The sequence below is a fragment of the Chroicocephalus ridibundus genome, chromosome 3, assembly GCF_963924245.1.
Source record: "Chroicocephalus ridibundus chromosome 3, bChrRid1.1, whole genome shotgun sequence".
In the NCBI taxonomy this organism is placed as follows: domain Eukaryota; kingdom Metazoa; phylum Chordata; class Aves; order Charadriiformes; family Laridae; genus Chroicocephalus; species Chroicocephalus ridibundus.
Genome location: NC_086286.1, coordinates 74045209 through 74064122, shown reverse-complemented (window position 1 = coordinate 74064122; position 18914 = coordinate 74045209). Strand labels below are relative to the sequence as shown.

The 18914-nt window shown below is 41.5% G+C and overlaps 1 protein-coding gene across 1 annotated transcript in view; it reads right to left on the bottom strand.

The window, feature by feature from the left end:
• The window catches only part of FAM184A (family with sequence similarity 184 member A), a 94283-nt gene extending 81339 nt beyond the window's left edge, over positions 1-12944 (bottom strand). Inside the window, exon 1 of the mRNA XM_063329714.1 lies at positions 12865-12944. The gene's annotated coding sequence lies outside the window, so the exon portion shown is untranslated. The remainder of the gene's footprint in view (positions 1-12864) is intronic.
• Positions 12945-18914: the final 5970 nt, after the last annotated feature.

The following is an 18914-nucleotide window of genomic DNA, read 5'->3' as shown; positions in this document are numbered from 1 at the left end:
TTGATAAATGATATGCATTTGCTCTAAGTTGCCAGTAAAATCCTGAAACAGGGTATAGTAGTCGTTGTAGCCTTTCACATCACCTGCAAAGACTTAATGTATTAGCTACTGCTTCAAGATTCTTCTTAACATCTTTTCTCATTTTCTGTTGTTCTCCTTTTTTAAAATTACACATGGTTTTTTCAGGTAGAAGAAATTAGATCTAAACGAGGGAAGTTGGCAGCTCCGCTGGGAGCGAGGACTTGAGAGGAATGGGGAATGGACAGGAGGAAGGGAAGAGAGAGGTCTCGCTGTGTAAGCTTTGGCCCTCTGGGGCAGGGTTGGCCTTTATGGTGAGGAATGGGAGGCCAAGGAACCTGCTTTTCGAACCAGGTCTGCGAAGCGGGACCCCCATGGGGAATTTTGGAGATGTTGAAAGAACTGCCATCCCTTCCTGCACAACCTTGTTTTCCACTCCCTGGAAAACGGCACACAAAATCCTGATCTTTGTGTTTCAAATCAATGTTTCTAGATGTATGCTACAAATAAATTTAGGGATGCAAAGAAAGCTTCACTTCATTTCTCTGTTCAAACTCAAGTTGCAGGCACATTTCTGCACATGAAAACACAATTTTATCAATATATGCTAAATTTAGCATAATTCTTATTATGCTGACTTCTCTACTGCAGAGGAGGGATCCAGTCTTGCTTTTTACACTGGAATATAAATTTAATCAGCTGCCTAGGAGACTTTTATCCAAGGATGTCAGAAAGTGTTTTTGGTTTTGCTCATGGACAAAATGACAGATAGGATGAAAATTTATGTATTAAGTTAACATTTGAATTTTAAAGTCTTTATCATAGACTGTTGATCTTTTACATTCTTATGCTCCTCTGACAATAACTCATTAAGGAGACTGTTCAGAGTAAAAAATGAATAGATTTCAGTTAATTCAATTAATACATTCATATTTATCTTCGTTAGGATGAAAGCTTTCCTATTGAAAAGAGCAGTGACCTTTGGTATATTATCAGAGCTTTTTCCAGGGATGCATTAAGTAACCTTGCTAACTTCTGTAATGTTCCTCAAAGGACAGAATTAAACACAAGGGAGTACTGTGCATGGGGCTGGGTTGTTTTAATGCAAATGTTAAAATGAACTCCAAAAGGAGACAAATACAAGGACATCCTCCATGTCCTTCTAGTAGCAACTGATAAAAATTATTTTGGTATGTTAGTATGACTTGCTTAGCTCAGTCCTGACGTTATTTAAATATGCTGGACTTGTTGTACAGAAATGTAATGCACTTTTTTTCTTTTTGGAGGAAAAGCAGCTTTATAGGATAAAATGTAAAAATAATTCCGACTGATAAAAATATTATTCATCTACAGGGAAAAAATCATCAGTAGGAAGGAAAAAGCAGCTATAGGGACAGCCCCCAGTTTAAGTGTCACTGCTCTCAGCAGCTTGATCTAACATCACGTACCTATTCTTTATAGGAGCACTGGTGCAGAGTTAAGCTGGTGAGGATTTAGTTCACTGCTTTCTATGCTGGCATTCATATTGTCCCATGTATGTACTCATTCAGACTTCAGGTTGCCTATAAAATTCATGCAGTCTTGCAACAGGCATAATCAATGAAATGCAGATGTGTTTTTCTTTTTGAGGTCATCAGTGGAAAGCTGGATGGGAGAGCTGAAAGCTGCACTGAGTAGTACATCTTATCTACAGTAAAGGCACCAAAAGCACCAGAACTGCTCAGGCTTTCCTTTTCTCGCAGTACCAACGGGATCACTTGGAAGCAGCCACAGAAATGCCCCAGTAGGAAAGTTCAAACAGATGGCTGGTGTAGCTCTGATCCTGCCCTCAGGGACATTCTGCAGAGCAACACAGACAACATTTGTCATCTGTATTTCTCACTGTGACGGTATTGGAAATGGAGAGATTGGTTGCTTGAAGGGTTTTATTTTGGATGTGGCTAATTAATCTCCAACATTGGTTCAGGATTTTCTGGTCCACATAGTTATCACTGGTTTACTCCCTGACACGTATGAATTCAAATCAATGCATCTTGCCAATGTATTTTGGGGGATTTGAGCATACAGATTTGGAGACTGGAAAGGATTTGGGTTACGCCTCAAGAAGGAAGGAAGAAAGATAGACTGGCATCTTCCCAGACAATTAACAGTGGTGGATTTGTGGTTTTGCCAAAATTGTGTTGAAGCCCCAAAAGCTTTGCAATAGTGTCAATATTGAAATCAAAATGGCTTTTGTAAAGTTTTTATTACCTTCAAATAGTTTAAGGTTTCTTTTGAAATTAAATGTACTGAAAACGACAGTATTTTAAGATGAATATGCATATGCAGGTTGCTGACTGAAAGTCCCATTTTATAGAAATGTTCCATAAAAATTGTGGTTAAGGGGGAATAAAGAAGAGCACCTCAAGTTTATTACTGATCTTCAATTAACCTGTCAAAATCAAGAGGCATAACTCTTCATTGTGGTGTAATCTTTTGAAATTGATACAGTAACTAAAACCATCAGGGGTAGGGGAAAAAGAGCAAAGTTTATCTGCCCTGAATAACATAACCTGCTATAACTGTGTTATAACTGTAAGTTCTGGTGACCATGCTTATTATCTGGTGACTCTACTGTTATTATTCACAGAGGTGACATTTTGAGACCTGCTTGCCTGACATCCATATTCGACTTGAATAGGGAAGAGTACAGCATCATCAGCTATCTGGATTAAAGTGCTTTGGACCTGAAAATGTCCCATTGTGCCCAAACTCAAATCAAAACAGCTTGCATTCGGCAGAATGCCGGGCTCCCAGTTCTTGACAGGGACCCAGCTCCTTCAACAATATTGAAAAATTTGGATTAGTGTTGCACAGGCCTGGTTCTGGACCAAAGTAAGAGATTTGCCTTAAGAATGGGCTACATTTGAAAGCTAAAACACTTTCTTCCCAAAATCAGCAAAAGCTTTTGTTTCAGTATATCATGCATATAAATTTCATAAAGGGCGTAGTATCCCGTTTGGTGCATAATCAAGCTAGTTTATAAGCACAGAAATGTGTCTATTTTTAATTATTATGGAAAAAGGTTGTAAATAATTCATTGGAAAATGTTCTTGAGAGGAAGAGAAAAGATACAGATGATTTCTATGACCAGAATAGTCCTTAAATTTACAAATTATTGCTTATGAAGTTTAAGAACTGGCATTTTAGACAAAGTGATTAAGAGCTATGTTTTTCCACACATAGCATATAAAACACTCTTGAGCATCTTTTGAAATTTATGAACACTAGGGCAAAATTGTAAAGATTACATATCACCGATAGTAATTTTTTACATCATTTTTACTTTACATCTTAGTTACAAGTGCCCCTAATTACTACAATATAAAATCGAGCTTACTTGCTTGTAAGCATATCCTGTTTGATGTTAAGAGAATAATTTTGAAATAGTTATTACTGCTCTTTGTATGCTGAGCTTGTTACTCACGACATAGAATCATAGAATTGTTAGGGTTGGAAGGGACATTAAAGATCATCTAGTTCCAACCCCCTGCCATGGGCAGGGACACCTCCCACTAGATCAGGCTGCTCAAAGCCCCATCCAGCCTGGCCTTGAACACTTCCAGGGACGGGGCTTCCACCACCTCGCTGGGCAACCTGTTCCAGTGTCTCACCACCCTCATGGTTAAGAACTTCTTCCTAACATCCAATCTGAATCGTCCCATCTCTAGTTTTAATCCATTCTCTCTAGTCCTACCATTACCCGACATCCTAAAAAGTCTCTCACTGGCTTTCTTGTAGGCCCCCTTAAGATACTGGTAGGCCACTGTAAGGTCTCCTCGGAGCCTTCTTTTCTCCAGACTGAACAACCGCAACTCTCTCAGTCTGTCCTCATAGGAGAGGTGCTCCAGCCCTCTGATCATTCTCGTGGCCCTTCTCTGGACACGTTCCAGCACATCCATATCTTTCTTGTAGTTGGGGTTCCAGAATTGGACGCAGTACTCCAGGTGGGGTCTCACGAGAGTGGAGTAGAGGGGAAGAATCACCTCCCTCGACCTGCTGGCCATGCTTCTCCTGATGCAGCCCGGGATACGATTGGTTTTCTGGGCTGCTAGTGCACACTGACAGCTCATGTTGAGCCTCTCGTCCACCAGCACCCCCAAGTCCTTTTCTTCAGGGCTGCTCTCAAGCCAGTCGCTGCCCAGCCTATATCAGTGCTTGGGATTGCCCTGACCCAGATGGAGGACCTTGCACTTGGTCTTGTTGAACTTCATGAGGTTGGCATGGGCCCACCTCTCCAGCCTGTCAAGGTCCCTCTGGATGGCATATCTTCCCTCCATCATGTCAGCCACCCCACTGGAGGGAAGACCAGTTTAACAACTTTCACATAAATCCATGTTTTTAACATTAAAAGTTTCCTGATCTGTAAAATTAGAACTAGATAAAACCAAATAAAATATTTACAACACTTAGCTAGGAAAGTAATAAAACCCAGCATTTGAATACCAACAGTTACTCCAGAAAGAATTTCTTAAAGTGAAAGATTGTGATGAAGTGATATGGTGTCTCTGAAGTAGGAAACCTGAAGGGCAAGAAAAAGAATTCACTCCAAGTCTTCATCCAGTTAGAGGAAGCTCGGTGATTAGAGTCCCAGTCCAGCAGGTACATACTTAGCTTTGAGTATTCAAGTAATCTCTTTGAGATCAGCTTTCCCCTGATAAAAATCTTGGCACACGCTCTACCAGCCAAATGCAGAAGTACCTTCTACTAGGTATTTTTGCTGTCTAGTTTTTCAAGCCTACTATAACTTTCAGAGACTTTTAGAATGAAAATCAGTCAGAAAAGTAAATAATTCAGTCTTTTAGTAACAAGGAACTCTCTTCCCAGCTCTTCTAGTTAAACAGAAGAGATACCATTTATCAACCTTTTACAGAAAGATTAAAAGGTTTTGATTTTGTTTTAATTAGGGGTATTATTTCTCCACAGTTAAGTTATCCATGGCTTTCTCTAACATCATCCAGGTATGACATTCATAGGGGTTAATCCTAGTTTAAAGGTCGGGGATTTTTTCTTGGCAAGCTTATCAGAACCAGATGAATTTTTTGAGACTGAAAATCCAGAAGGCACAATAAAGCTACTAGGAATAATTACACCTTAATCTTTTTGGAATCTAAAATCTGTGGGCTTTTGAAACTTAATATTCAAACCCAACTTTGAAGAAAATCCAGTGATTCTAATGTTTATGACAGTACAGTTTGACTGTAAAACTCCCTCACTTCTTTTAAAATACTTTTGGAAGCATATCCATGTAATTTCAAGTGCCAGGTTTCCACTTATGTTAAAACTGCAACTATAGTTCATATGCAATAGTAACCAAGGATAACGCTTCATTCACTAAAACCAGATCGCTGTTTTGAAGATGTCCTATAATGAATAAACTGCGTGTCTATGGAAAGCTCTATCTTCCCATGCGCTGTACAGCTGGCTTCTGCACTATTTGCCACAGAAGCTTTTTGAAGCCAGACTACACTTCCTTATTTAATGACTACCTAGAGAGGATCTTGTGAAATTACCCAAGGAAACATGGTAGCTTCACGTGTTTATATTATAAATCATATCAACCCTCATAGAGACATCCTAAATCTCTAACACTTGGCTTAATTCAGGGCAAAATCATTTGCCTTTCAGAAGCTTTTTTCTGAGCCAGAGCTTCTGCTGCAGGACAAATGGGTCCATCATGGAAGCAAGTAGCTCTCAATTTGGCATCCACCCAAAACAGAGAGCAAGGCCAAGCAGATATTGAGAAGTAAGGGACTGATTCTACTCCATGTAGCTGTCATACAGTGTGTACTCTGGAGAGATGTCAAATTTGCCAGAGCAGGAACTGTAATAAAAATAGGCTCTGATCATCTCCTGGAGAAATAGCAGAAAAAGCCTTATTCTAAAAGATAAATCTCTATACTATCCTAGCGTTACAGAAGACCTTCAGTGTCATGTGTAACCCATATGTGTGCTTGCCTAGGTGGAAGGCCACTTTAATAAAACAATAATTTATATTATTGCTCATAACTAAACTCTGTAAATACACAGATAAATGCGGATTTACAGTTTACATTATAACCTGCTTGACATGCACAGAAATACGATACTCTCACTCTAAAGTAAAATTCTTGTAGTAAAAAGACTGTGGCACAATCCTTATTCTATTTTTGAGAAATTAGGAACATCTAAGTCCAGTAAAAGATTTACTTCATATTTGGGGAAAGAATACTGTTTGTTGTCATCTGGTAGATAAGTAAGGTATGAAAACTACTGGAAGATCTATATACAGCTGTTTTTTAATTAAAGGAGTATTTTAATTCTTCATGCAAGAAATTAATATTTATTTGATAATAATACATAATTCAGCTGCTCAACTCTCATCTACCATCGCTCAGGGATAAAGGTGTCTGATTCAGAAATAGCGCCCACCACTCAAACTGAATTTTCATCACAAGACAGCTCTTTCAGAATTATCAGTCAGCCTTACAAGATCACCATGCACTTCTCATTGTGTTTGCTTTATAAATTACCTTCCATTTATTTTCCTTTTCAACGACAAAGAACGAGGCAAACTATACTACTGCCTATTTTTGATCCTACTCCTCAATTACTTTAGTTAGTCCATAAATACTTAGTTAAATTTCTTGTTGGTTGGTTGTAAATATTTCGGTGTCATTCAAAGAGCTCACAATAGCTAAGAGAGTCCATATTAGGGTGCTGGTGCATCCCCTCAGTGGTGGAAAAAGAAAACTCCATTTCAATGGGAATACGTCATGGTATTTAGTTCCGTGCTAAGCTTCGCCTTGGAGAAAGAAAATTCTAATTCCAAATTGCAGCTGAGAGAACTTGCTTATCCTTGTAAGATCAAATATTTAGGAAACAAAATAATCAATGAACTTATACTAAAAAGGATATTAAGATGCTTATTTTCAACTATTTCTCTCATGAAAGTATGATATCTGGAAAAGAATTTTTTTTAAAAATAATATTATGCCATCAATGGGCTACCAATACCTTCAGTTATGAGCTGAATGAAATGTATTTCTTTTTTAATAATAAGCTGTACATCTGATTATACATTTGTACCTGTATATAAATACAATTTCACTTCTATATATACATCTTAGAAATTCTACAGTGTGTTAAGTAGCACATTTCTGTCTTTCTGAGTATCAGGTAGGAGATCCATGCTAAAGAAATGAACGTTATGCCAAACACCAAGTAATTTTAAAATCCATTTATAAAAAATTACTTTAAATATTTTATGTAATGCGTTGTTGAAAACATGTTCTTCTGTCACAACATTTTTATAAAAATAAAAGGGAGACGAGAAAGCCATATGCAAAAAAGATGCATGTTTACTCAGGAGAGATGATTATTTCTGCAGCTCCAATTATTTCCATATTTGAGAAACTAAGTATGAAAAATGGAATGGGTTTGACATGGCTGAAGAGAAGAATATTAACCTCTGTTTGAATTCCTGTAGCTTCTGCATTTTATTCCCCCTCAGTGAGCACGGTGGTGAAGCTGGCTTCACCAGATACTAGTCCTGAACCAGAGGATCCAAACTCAGCCAAACATCGTTTCTTCCTAGAGAAGGAACAAATGAATTATCAGCATTGTTTTCGATGCAGAGCTGATACAGAATACCACTGACAAACCACTTTAACTGAAACCTAGCACTTCAAAAAAGCGCTAGAATTGTAGAGCTAATTTAGAGTATGGGCGATGTGGTTATTTTTTATTTGGCAGGATACCTAAGGAGCTAGTGAGACTGAGCATCCTTCTCTTTCAAAAGCAGTTTCAGATCTTCCATTCAATCTGTATCACCTAGAGAAAACTATTTTTACAATGCTGTTAGAAGCTCTTTCTGATATCAGTTTCATGTTATGATCGCAAGACAAGCGTATAGAAGAAGAACAGATCTAGGAGTGTAATTACATAATACTAATTTAATCAAGATTTGACATCTTTACAAGTGAGAAATCCATATAATAATTTTACATTACTTGTTCACCAAGTATTACTACCTCACTCTTATATAATGAAGCAAAGATTTCTCTCTTTTCTTGGATCCTTTCATTCTCTCTGAGATGTTTTCTGTACTTCCCAAACACTTCAGGTATGAATGGTGTCTCGTTACTGCAGCATGTCACTCATCCCTTTCCAGTCTTGCACACGTGTACTAAAAAAAAACAATACAGTGGTAACAAATGAGTCTTCCATCATTTTCTTCTAAAATATTTATTTCACTATTTTTTCTTTATAAGCTATTTTTCTCCTCTGCGACATTTCTATGGTAGTGCCACCATCTCCACTTGAAAATTAACATATTTCACACAAATACTACAAATTTAAACATAAAATTCATGGACCAGCTTTAAAGAAACGCATCCAAAGTTATACTCCTAATCACTTGGGAAATTATACTTGTAATGTTTTCTGGTAAAATGACAGCTATAAAGCAGGATTACGTATCACTCAGAAATAATTGATATATGTCTATGTTAATCTATTTTAGCATAACTTACTCTTCCGTATTTCCTTTTTAAGGCAATAAACACGTAAGAATGAAAGAAATTTCATACATTATTATATGCAAAACTCATTTCATAGATTTTACTTCCCCATGCCACTTGGAAGAAAAAGGCACGGTTTCCATGGAAGGCCAGGTGTCAGAGCAAACCCCTTTCTGGCTGATGACAATTCCACTCTCCAGTAGCTCTTACAATGTAGAATAGTCTTGTGGAATCTTAGAGTTAGACATGAAGTCAATAGACCACATCAGCTAATAATCCCTTTATTAAACCGAAAGACAATTTACTTCAAGTATGTTTCCGCTAAGTAGTTATGACACAAAGTAATCATACTCAGACAGGTTTGTAATTCTAAGCATTCCTAGAATAATTTAGGTTAGGAGGAACCTCAGAGGGCCTCTAGTTCAACCTCCTGCCCCAAACAGGCTCAGCTGTGAGGCCAGGATTTGGCTGGTCAGGGCTGGAAAACCTCCAGCTCCATCTGGAAAACTTCTTCAGGCAGCCTGCTGCTATGCTGCCAGACTGTCCTCATGGAAAAAATTTCTTTATATCTAGTTTGAAACTCTCTTGTTTCAGTTTAGGCCACCATCATAAATCCTTCTGCCATGCACCAGTACAAGGCTCCAACTTCATGATAACACCCTTGTAGGTATTAGCACATTGCTGTTAGATCCCCCCTAAGCCTTCTCTTCTCCATTCTGACTAGCTGCAAACGAAAGCATTAGCAACAGGCACTGGCTTGCATTATTTATGGCTTTTGTTTTGGTTTTATTAAAGGGTTGTCTGATGTGTCCTCCCTGTGGTTCCTTGCTTTTATTAGGACCAGCTGAACCTCGCTTTTGGCAAGTAGCTACTAGGTGAACCAGCAGTGTAGATGGTATTTATCCTGCAGCCTTTAGCACGTCTCATACTACTTGACTCATCCTCCTAAGAGATAAACATTCCCTTTTCCTAGCAAAGGACAATATCTGAAAAAACAGATGATATTCTGAAAATAATAATTTAACAGAATACAGCTATTTAAGGATATTGACACTTTTTTGTGCCTTTGCTTCTCTTAATTTAAAAACTGAGGTAATTCAATCGCTAGGGCTTGAGGAACAAGAGAAGGAGGAGACCAATGAGGAAAACATTATCCTTTTTTTTCCCCCCAATGAAATCAGGTTTCATGGAAAGCTTTTTTCCTTTAGGTCCATCTGTGTGGGAGGTAGAAAGATGATGCAGAGAGGTCTTTCTCAGACAGATTTCTTTCTTTATGTATAACACAAAATAATTTTATATAACAAAATGAAATGCTTCTCTTCCAGCTGTGCAGGATGATAGCAAAGTGAAGCCTGACCAGACAGCAGAAATGCTGTCATATAAAGTCACAGAATGTTTCAGGTTGGAAGGGACCTTAAAGATCATCTAGTTCCAACCCCCCTGCCATGGACAGGGACACCTCCCACTAGACCAGGCTGCTCAAAGCCCCATCCAGCCTGGCCTTGAACACTGCCAGGGATGGGGCAGCCACAACTTCTCTGGGCAACCTGTTCCAGTGCCTCACCACCCTCACAGTAAAGAATTTCTTCCCGATATCCAATCTAAATCTACCCTCTCTCAGTTTGAAACCATTACCCCGTGTCCTATCATTACACTCCCTGATAAAGAGTCCCTCCCCATCCTTCCTGTAGGCCCCCTTTAGGTACTGGAAGGCTGCTATGAGGTCTCCCCGGAGCCTTCACTTCTCCAGGCTGAACAGCCCCAACTCTCTCAGCCTGTCCTCATAGCATAGGCGCTCCAGCCCTCTGATCATCTTCGTGGCCCTCGGCTGGACCTGTTCCAACACGTCCGTGTCCTTCTTGTGCTGAGGACTCCAGAGCTGGACACAGCACTCCAGGCGGTGTCTCACCAGAACAGAGTAGAGGGGCAGAATCACCTTCCTCGACCTGCTGGCCACGCTTCTTTTGATGCAGCCCAGGATACGGTTGGCTCTCTGGGCTGCAAGGGCGCATTGCCTGCTCATGTTGAGCTTCTCGTACACCAGCACCCCCAAGTCCTTTTCCTCAGGGTTGCTCTCAAGCCATTCTCGGACAATCACCGACATCTTTGTTGGTGACATCATCATATAAGATGAAAGATACCTCTTTCTGTAGAGATCTTGCTTCAGAGTCCTTTATAATATTTTCTAAACAGCCCAGAATATACAAGATTAAAACAGGCCTTTTTAAAGGTTTCCAACATACAACCTTTCTCATCGTGAAAATGAACAATCCTTCAGCACAGAGGTACTGGGAAATTCACCTGCTCTGCTCTATCTTGCCAACAGAAAAGTGCAGGACAAAACTAAAAGAAGGCTTCTCTCTACAGCCTCACCTGTGTACAGCCATGAAGCAAGTCAGCTACGCTCAGGGTTATACCAAGAGCATGTCTCAGCTGCTCACAAGACTGGGAGGATACTAGTGTTACTATTACGGACAGAATCCAAAGCAAAAAGTATGTTTCATGTTGCCCCTACTGATATAAAAAGTTATGTTTATCTAGCATATTAAATACTGTATTGATACACTACAAAAATGGTTACAGCTTGACATAAACTTTCTCCATTCTTCTTGTAAGGTTTTGGCAGAAAAAAATCACAATAGAAAGATTGACACAAGTAGCTGGGGTCTCTCTGATAACATTGGCTGAGGCACCGTGTCAGCCTTGCGTTCCTGATTCCCATACATGCAAGAATCCATTCATTTAGCGATGTGAAGGAATTGTTGTTTACCAATGAACTGTCCACTGCAAACACTTGCAGTGATAAAAACTACTCAAGTTTTTTCAAGGTAATATTACAATTTTTTTTTAAAAAGTAACCATGTTATTTGTCTGCCTCTTCCTACTGCAAAACTGCCTGTTTACCTCTTTCAAATTTCAGCCTTACTTGACTTGTCAGAGAATTTTTAATGCTGCTCTGTGGTGAATATATAGGATGAAACTAGGTCACTTCAGTAACCTGGGGCTGTCTTTGCTCTGTCTCAGTGAACATTGTTGACCATGGTGAATGAATTATTTCTTTCCTTGACTGACAATAGAAGGAATTATTTTAGGAAATGTTATGCCCATTTTAGACTGGTTATATATTAATATGTAGTCTGCTAAGACTATGGAGACAGGAGCAGAATACAGTTGGCATTTCACAGTAAAAACTACCTGGGAGAGTCCCAGAAAGATCAATCTTTGCTTTAGTTCTGTTCAGTGTCTACTTTTATATCATTTTTATGTGAACAAGTAGACAGATATGGAGGTAACCCTTAGGTCCATCTACCTTAACAACAAACAGCTATACGACTGCCATGAAGAGGACAAAGGGAAGCAAATGGAGTAAGTTTTTAGCCAGAATAAGATCTTTGTGCATGATACCCAAGAATAACATTTTATATTCTCTGTAGAAGATGGCATCCTGGGTTACAGAACTGACTTAATCTAGAAAACAATTTATTATGTCCTTGCAGGACTGCAGTGTTGCATCGCAGCTGAAGCCAGCAATTTAGGGAATAGGCTAATCTGAAACATGTATCCATGGCAATGACTACTATGAGCAAAAGTAACCTTTCTCTCTTCCTGACACTGGCTTCCTTTATGAAGCCGCACATTAGGCTTTCAATCCTTATTTTCAAGGTGCTTATATTCATAAAAATGTTTGTGAACATGAAAGTTCTCAGCCAGACTTAAAATAAAACTTTAAGAGACATTTCCTAGCACCACAGCGCTCTCTCCTGCATATATTCCTTACAGGCCAACCCCAGATGATGGAAAAGCTTCTACACAGGACTTCCATTCCTAACAAACATTGACAGCCCACACGCTAGGGACCGGGCACTTCACTTCACCTGCAGTAAAATGAAAAATTACCCTCCAAAGGACCTCTCTGGAGACGCCGCACTGAACTGTGCCAGGTTTGAATACACAAGGGGAACCGCCGTATCACAAAATGCCCCTCACGTTAACGGTTTCATTGCACAAAATGCAACTCCAGTACCACTTTAAATAAGCCCTTTCTTGTCAGCGTTCCAGTTCTCAGTGGCCTTTGCTCCCTCCGTGTCCTTTTCCAACGCAGCCCTCTCCGAGAAAGACTTCCAGCAGCAGCATCCGCCTGACCGAAGCCCCGGAACCCTCCCCCCTGCCGCCCCCGGCGGCCGCCGCGCTCCCTGCTCGGCCCGCTGCCAAGCTCCGGGCTCTGCCAGCACAACAGCGAACCACAAACGCAGCCACCCGTCGCCCGCCACGGCGCAGGCGAGCCCGGCCGCGGGGCCAGCCATACCAGGAGGCCGCAGCGTCTCCGGGGCCTCCATCTTCCCGCTCGGCCCTGCCCGCCGGGCCGGACCCGTTGCTATGGTCGCCCCCTCGGTTGCTAGGCTCCCGCGGGGCCCCGCCCACGCCGCCCCGAGTGCGCGCATGCGCCTTGGCGCCACAGCAGGTGCCGCCGGCGGCCGCTTCCCGGCCCCGCTGGGGCCTACGTGAGCCGGTGGGCGGGTGGGACCTGCCTTACCTTACACGGCCCGACCTGACCTCGGTGTCACTCCCCCTCCTGCTTCGCCACGTGTTGCTAAAGCTTCGCGTGTTTCTCCGAGGAGCGTGGGAGCTGCCCGTTAATCCTCCCCAAGTGACTCGGGATGGTGGTTGCTGCCGTTGGCCTGTGTGGAGAAACATGCAGCTCTGTTCGCTGCTGGTCCCTGTCCACCCATGGCCCGTGGGGGCCCTCGGAGGCGTTCAGAGAGTCTCTGAATACTTCAGTATATCCATACTTACCGGTAATTGATTTTCTGGGGGATTTTTTTTTTCCCTGATTTTTCATAATTGGAGTTCAGATGCTTTACGACAAGGATGCGTGAAGATCCTGCAAATGCCTGTTGTGGTATAGAATCATAAAATGGTTCGGGTTGGAAGGGACCTTAAAGATCATCTAGTTCCAACCCCCCTGCCATGGGCAGGGACACCTCCCACTAGACCAGGCTGCTCAAAGCCCCATCCAGCCTGGCCTTGAACACTTCCAGGGATGGGGCACCTGCAGCTTCCCCGGGCAACCTGTTCCAGTGTCTCACCACCCTCACAGTAAAGAATTTCTTCCTGATAACCAATCCAAATCTACCCTCTCTCAGTTTGAAACCATTACCCCTCATAGGCGGTAATGCTCATAGGAGAGGTGCTCCAGCCCTCTGATCATCTTTGTGCCCCTCTGCTGGGCTCTGTATGGATAACACTTTTCAAACGTGGTGGCTGGAAGGACTGAAGATAATGCCTTCTTTGCCTCCGTCTTCAATAGCCAGACCAGCTATCCCCAGAGTGTTCAGCCTCCTGAGCTGGAAGATAAGGATGGAGAGCAGAACAACCCACCCACAATCCAGGAGGAAGTAGTCAATGATATGCTTCTGCACCTAGACGCACATAAGTCTATGGGACCGGATGGGATTCACCCAAGAGTACTCAGGGAGCTGGCGGGAGAGCTCACCAAGCCTCTGTCCATCATTTATCAACAATCCTGGTCAACAGGGGAGGTACCAGATGACTGGAGGGTGGCTAATGTGACGCCCATCTACAAGGAGGGTCGTAAGGAGGATCCGGGGAACTACAGGCCTGTCAGCCTGACCTTGGTACCAGGAAAGATCAAGGAGAGCATCATCTTGAGTGAGCTCTCATGGCAAGTGCAGGGCAGCCAAGGGATCAGGGCCAGCCAGCATGGGTTTAGGAAAGGGAGGTCCTGCTTAACCAACCTGATCTCTTTCTATGACCATGTGACCCACCTTCTGGATGCAGGGAAGGCTGTGGACGTTGTCTATCTGGACTTTGGTAAGGCCTTTGATACCGTCCCCCACAGCATTCTCCTGGAGAAGCTGGCGAATCATGGCATAGACAAGTGTACTCTTCGCTGGATTAAAAACTGGCTGGATGGCCGTGCCCAGTGAGTTGTGATTAATGGGGTGAAATCCTCTTGGCGGCCGGTCACCAGTGGTGTCCCTCAGGGCTCAGTTTTGGGGCCATTTTTGTTTAATATCTTTATCAATGATCTGGATGAGGGGATTGAGCGTACCCTCAGTAAGTTTGCAGATGACACCAAGCTAGGTGGGAGTATTGATCTGCTTGAGGGTAGGAAGGCTTGAGGGTAGGAGCGTGTCCAGAGGAGAGCTACCAGGCTGGTGAGGGGTCTGGAGACCAGGCCATATGAGGAGAGGCTGAGGGAGCTGGGCATGTTTAGCTTGGAGAAGAGGAGGCTGAGGGGAGACCTCATTGCCCTCTACAACTACCTGAAAGGAGGTTGTAGAGAGGTGGGTGTTGGCCTCTTCTCCCAGGTGAATAATGCCAGGACCAGAGGAAATGGTCTGAAGTTGCAGCAGGGGAGGTTTAGGTTAGATATTAGGAAGAATTACTTTACTGAAAGAGTGGTCAGGCACTGGAACAGCCTGCCCAGGAAGATGGTCGAGTCACCATCCCTGGAGGTATTTAAGAAACATCTAGATTTGGCACTTCAGGGCATGCTCTAGTGGCAGAGATTGTAGGTTTTTTGGTTGGACTCAATGATCTTAAGGGTCCTTTCCAACCATGAAGATTCTGTGATTCTGTGAAATTCCCTTGGCTTATTCCCACTGTGGTTATCACCAGTCCTTTACTGCACATGTTATTTCTAAAATGGGTTTATGTCAGGCCTGGTAAGCATCTGAAATCTGAAAGTGGCTAAATAGTGAAAAGAAGAGATAGCAAATTTTTATGAATTCAAGACTGTATCTCTCCCCAGTCTGAGGCAGCCCACACAGTTTTCGCACAAACAATTGGAAGCTTCCCAAATTTCTTCTTTGATTGCTCATTGCTGTACAATACTATAAATTAGTTTGTTCAGTCATGGCTAAAGCCATCCACCCACTTACAGCTATTCTTATAGAAAATAATGTACTTTCCCACTGACGCATGTAATTTGTGTCTTCTGGTCATAGTACATCTAATATATATAGAGAAGACAATAATGGATAAGGGATTCAATTTGATTTCTGACATATCCCTGGAAAAAAGAGCCAATGGCTTAAGAGAATGTGTGTATACATTTTGCCTGAATGATAAATAAACAAATGGAATGTTTCAATTGCACTATTCAATAACATCAGTAATTTTCTGAGTTTATGAATGGCTGAAATGCCAACAAGTGGACATAACAATCATAGGTATAATTATTTTGACTGTAACTAACTTGCAACTTTTGAAAACCGGAAGTTAAAAAGCATGTGAGACTGTATAGATGCAGTTAAGATGCCCAAATTGAAAAGTAGAACATAGCATTAAATAGTCTTGGTGAATGTATTTTATTCTTAAAGGGAACATTCCTTTCTATTTGGTAATACTATAAGACTTCAAAAATTATGTGTTACTTACGCAGTTTAACTGTTTATTCAAACTGATAAAGCACATGGTTTAAAAAAAATAATCATTGGTCATGCATTTGGAGTTCAGGTGCTTAGAGGAAGAATAGGCAAACATAGAGCTATAAATCACAGGAGATAGGAGGCTTGGAAGAATTTTCTGAGAACTTTGGGAAGTACCTCATGACTTCTACAAAGTGTATTGAAAATCTGAGGAGCTGAGACACGGAATTTCAAGGTGAAGTTCCATAATTATGGAATTATATATTTATATATGTCTACTTATATCAACGTGAAGTTCTTCTGTGTTCTATATTCTGCAGAAAGAGTGGCCTCTGACATGGCTGAAGATAAAGCGTGCCGTGCCTTCCATCTCGCTGCACAACTGCCTGACCACCAGCTTGTGGCTTGCTTGGGGGCTGCTCCTGGGCAGATTCATCAGGTTTGCCTGACACTGTGCTCACTTGTCAGATGTGTTAAGGTGAGTTCAATTCCTGCAGGCAGCAGGTAGCTCTAGCCATGCTGAGTTTGTGCGCAGAAGTTCGGAGTTTACAGAGCTCCTCCTCAGAGCTGCTTTTGGCAACAGGGGAAAAAAAGTTCACTGGAAAATCCTTTGCATCAGTATATGGAAGGATATGTATTTACATACGAAGATATCAAGAAAAGCACATCCTGTTGTGAGTACATATAATCATGCACCCTTTGATTTATGCACATTCCATTAAGTAATATCATACACATCTTTTCTTGTATCTGAGACAGAAGGTGTAATATCTTGTGATGCTACGTGGGACTGTTTCCTACACAGTGCTCATGGATGTCACATAGGTGGAAAATACAGAACATGTTAAAATTATCCGCAGAGAAAGAAGAGCAATGAAAATTTTCTGGCAAATATAGGTCACCTATTTGTGCAAGTTAGTTTCATGGTTCACTGCCTGCTTTTTTACCTAAGGAGGGTTGTATAGCTAACATAAAATAAATATGTGGTACATAGACTGTGTTGATATTATTTAAATACAGTCTTGAGGGATGAAATTGGGAGTAATGCAGCTAAGCAATAAGAAAAGTACTGGACCATTAACACAATGAAATTAGTGTAAGTATACAGGACTAAGTAATCAGTATAAAATGCCTCAAGTATGCTTACAGTTATCGCAAATATATAGTTGCATTATTTGATAAATGTCATGTGGTCATATCTTTTAATACCGCATTCTAATGTAGAAGCCCAAATGGATTTTTTGTTGCTGTTATATTTTAGGAAATGGATATTTAAAAATCTTAAAAAGATACTCCTTGCACATGACAGTAAGGTACTACTTCTATATGTAATGTTATCAACTCTAGTCACAGAGTTCTTGCTGTGGAGGCCATTTAAATGAACTCATTTCATAGACACAGTGCAAAATTAGAGCGGTACCAAAATTCCGCAGCTCAGTGCTGAGTTTGCAAGTTATTATTAAAAATATAGCACATCATATTCATAATTAGTGCTTTTAATCTTGATTACAAAATTATTTTTCTCAGAATTTGCACACTGGATTGGAAAACAGATCCAACTGAAAACTCATCCTGGAAAAGATGGCTTTTTAACCTGTATCACTTGTCTGATACAACTTGCCAGAGGGCAGTGCAAATGGCTGTGCCAGGGCAGGAGCTGGGTGGTGGATAGAGAGCTGCTGCTTTTAGTAGCAGTGCCAATTTCTGCTGGTTTAAGGTGTTCATTTAAGCTCCGCTTTTGGGTATGCAACTCCATAGTGACTGAAGGCTAGGTTGGTGCTGTTATGGTCCCATGACATTTCCTTCTTTCCCTCAGCTGCATACTCTCACCTTCCTTTTCTTTGGCACAGGATTTTTATTTACCCATTGTGAGCTAGTTTAGGTAGTGAAAGGGGCAGAGATTTAATTTTCTATTAAGTGTGTCATCCAAACAGACTCATCAGAAGGTCAATATGAACCTTACAGGCAACAGTATGAGAGAGCAATGCAAAGCTATGGGCAGGTTTGCAGCGTCTGATTTGTATTGGCTTAAATTATCTTGGAAGTAAAACTGTTTTGTGGCAGTCAAAATTTACTTAGGCTAAGCTGCTGCAGTCCTCTCTTCTCTTGCCTGGCTGCATGTTCCCGCACCTTCTTCCTGTAGGCATTCACAACCGTAGAAATTGCATTGGTACAGGGATCAGCCAAAAACTAACTGCTGGTTTTTGTTAAGCATGATTAATTTTCAAATGGTCCAGCTCCTGAACCAGCTCCCTTTCTGGTCACATAAGCACCCAATTTAAGTTGGTTTAAGCTGCCAAGGAATTGCATTTCAGAGTGATGTGGTTTATTCACCCGAAGGTCTTCTCCATTCGATGAAAGAGTATGGAAGCAAAAACAGCCAGAGGTGAGAGCTCTGCAATGTGTGAATTGCTCTATTCCTCCTGCTGGGTGCCTTCTCCTCCCAGAGGCAGTGCTTGTGGGGCTCTGATCCATGTCCACTGACCTTGAAAGATAATCCAGGAGAAGCATGTTCCTCAGTTGCCTACTGAAGTGCATAGAAGGAGGGGACCGGTCTGTCCACAGGTTAATGTTCACACCAAAACCTCCCAGCATGTTCCTGCCTTTCTGAGCTCTATCCCCTGAGTCTGTGAGATGTTAATGCTGTCAGCCACTGAGCAACATGGCAGGAAAAGGAGAGCTTTTGTTGTCCTGGGAGGGAAAGTGTTCTGTGACCTGTGTACCTTCTTATAGACTGCAGGCCTGGCTGTATTTCTGACTCACTGTCTATAGGCAAAAACTAGCAGCTTTGAACATACAAATTCTGACAGCTTTAAATAAGTCAGATTTTTCTGAAAATCTATCTTGTGAGCAGTGTGGCTTCCTGGTACTGTAAAGCCTCCTTTTAAAAAGTGCCAGCAGATATGCATAAGCAGGCTTATGCTAAACATACATGAAGAAATTGCATATACAGTAAGTTAGC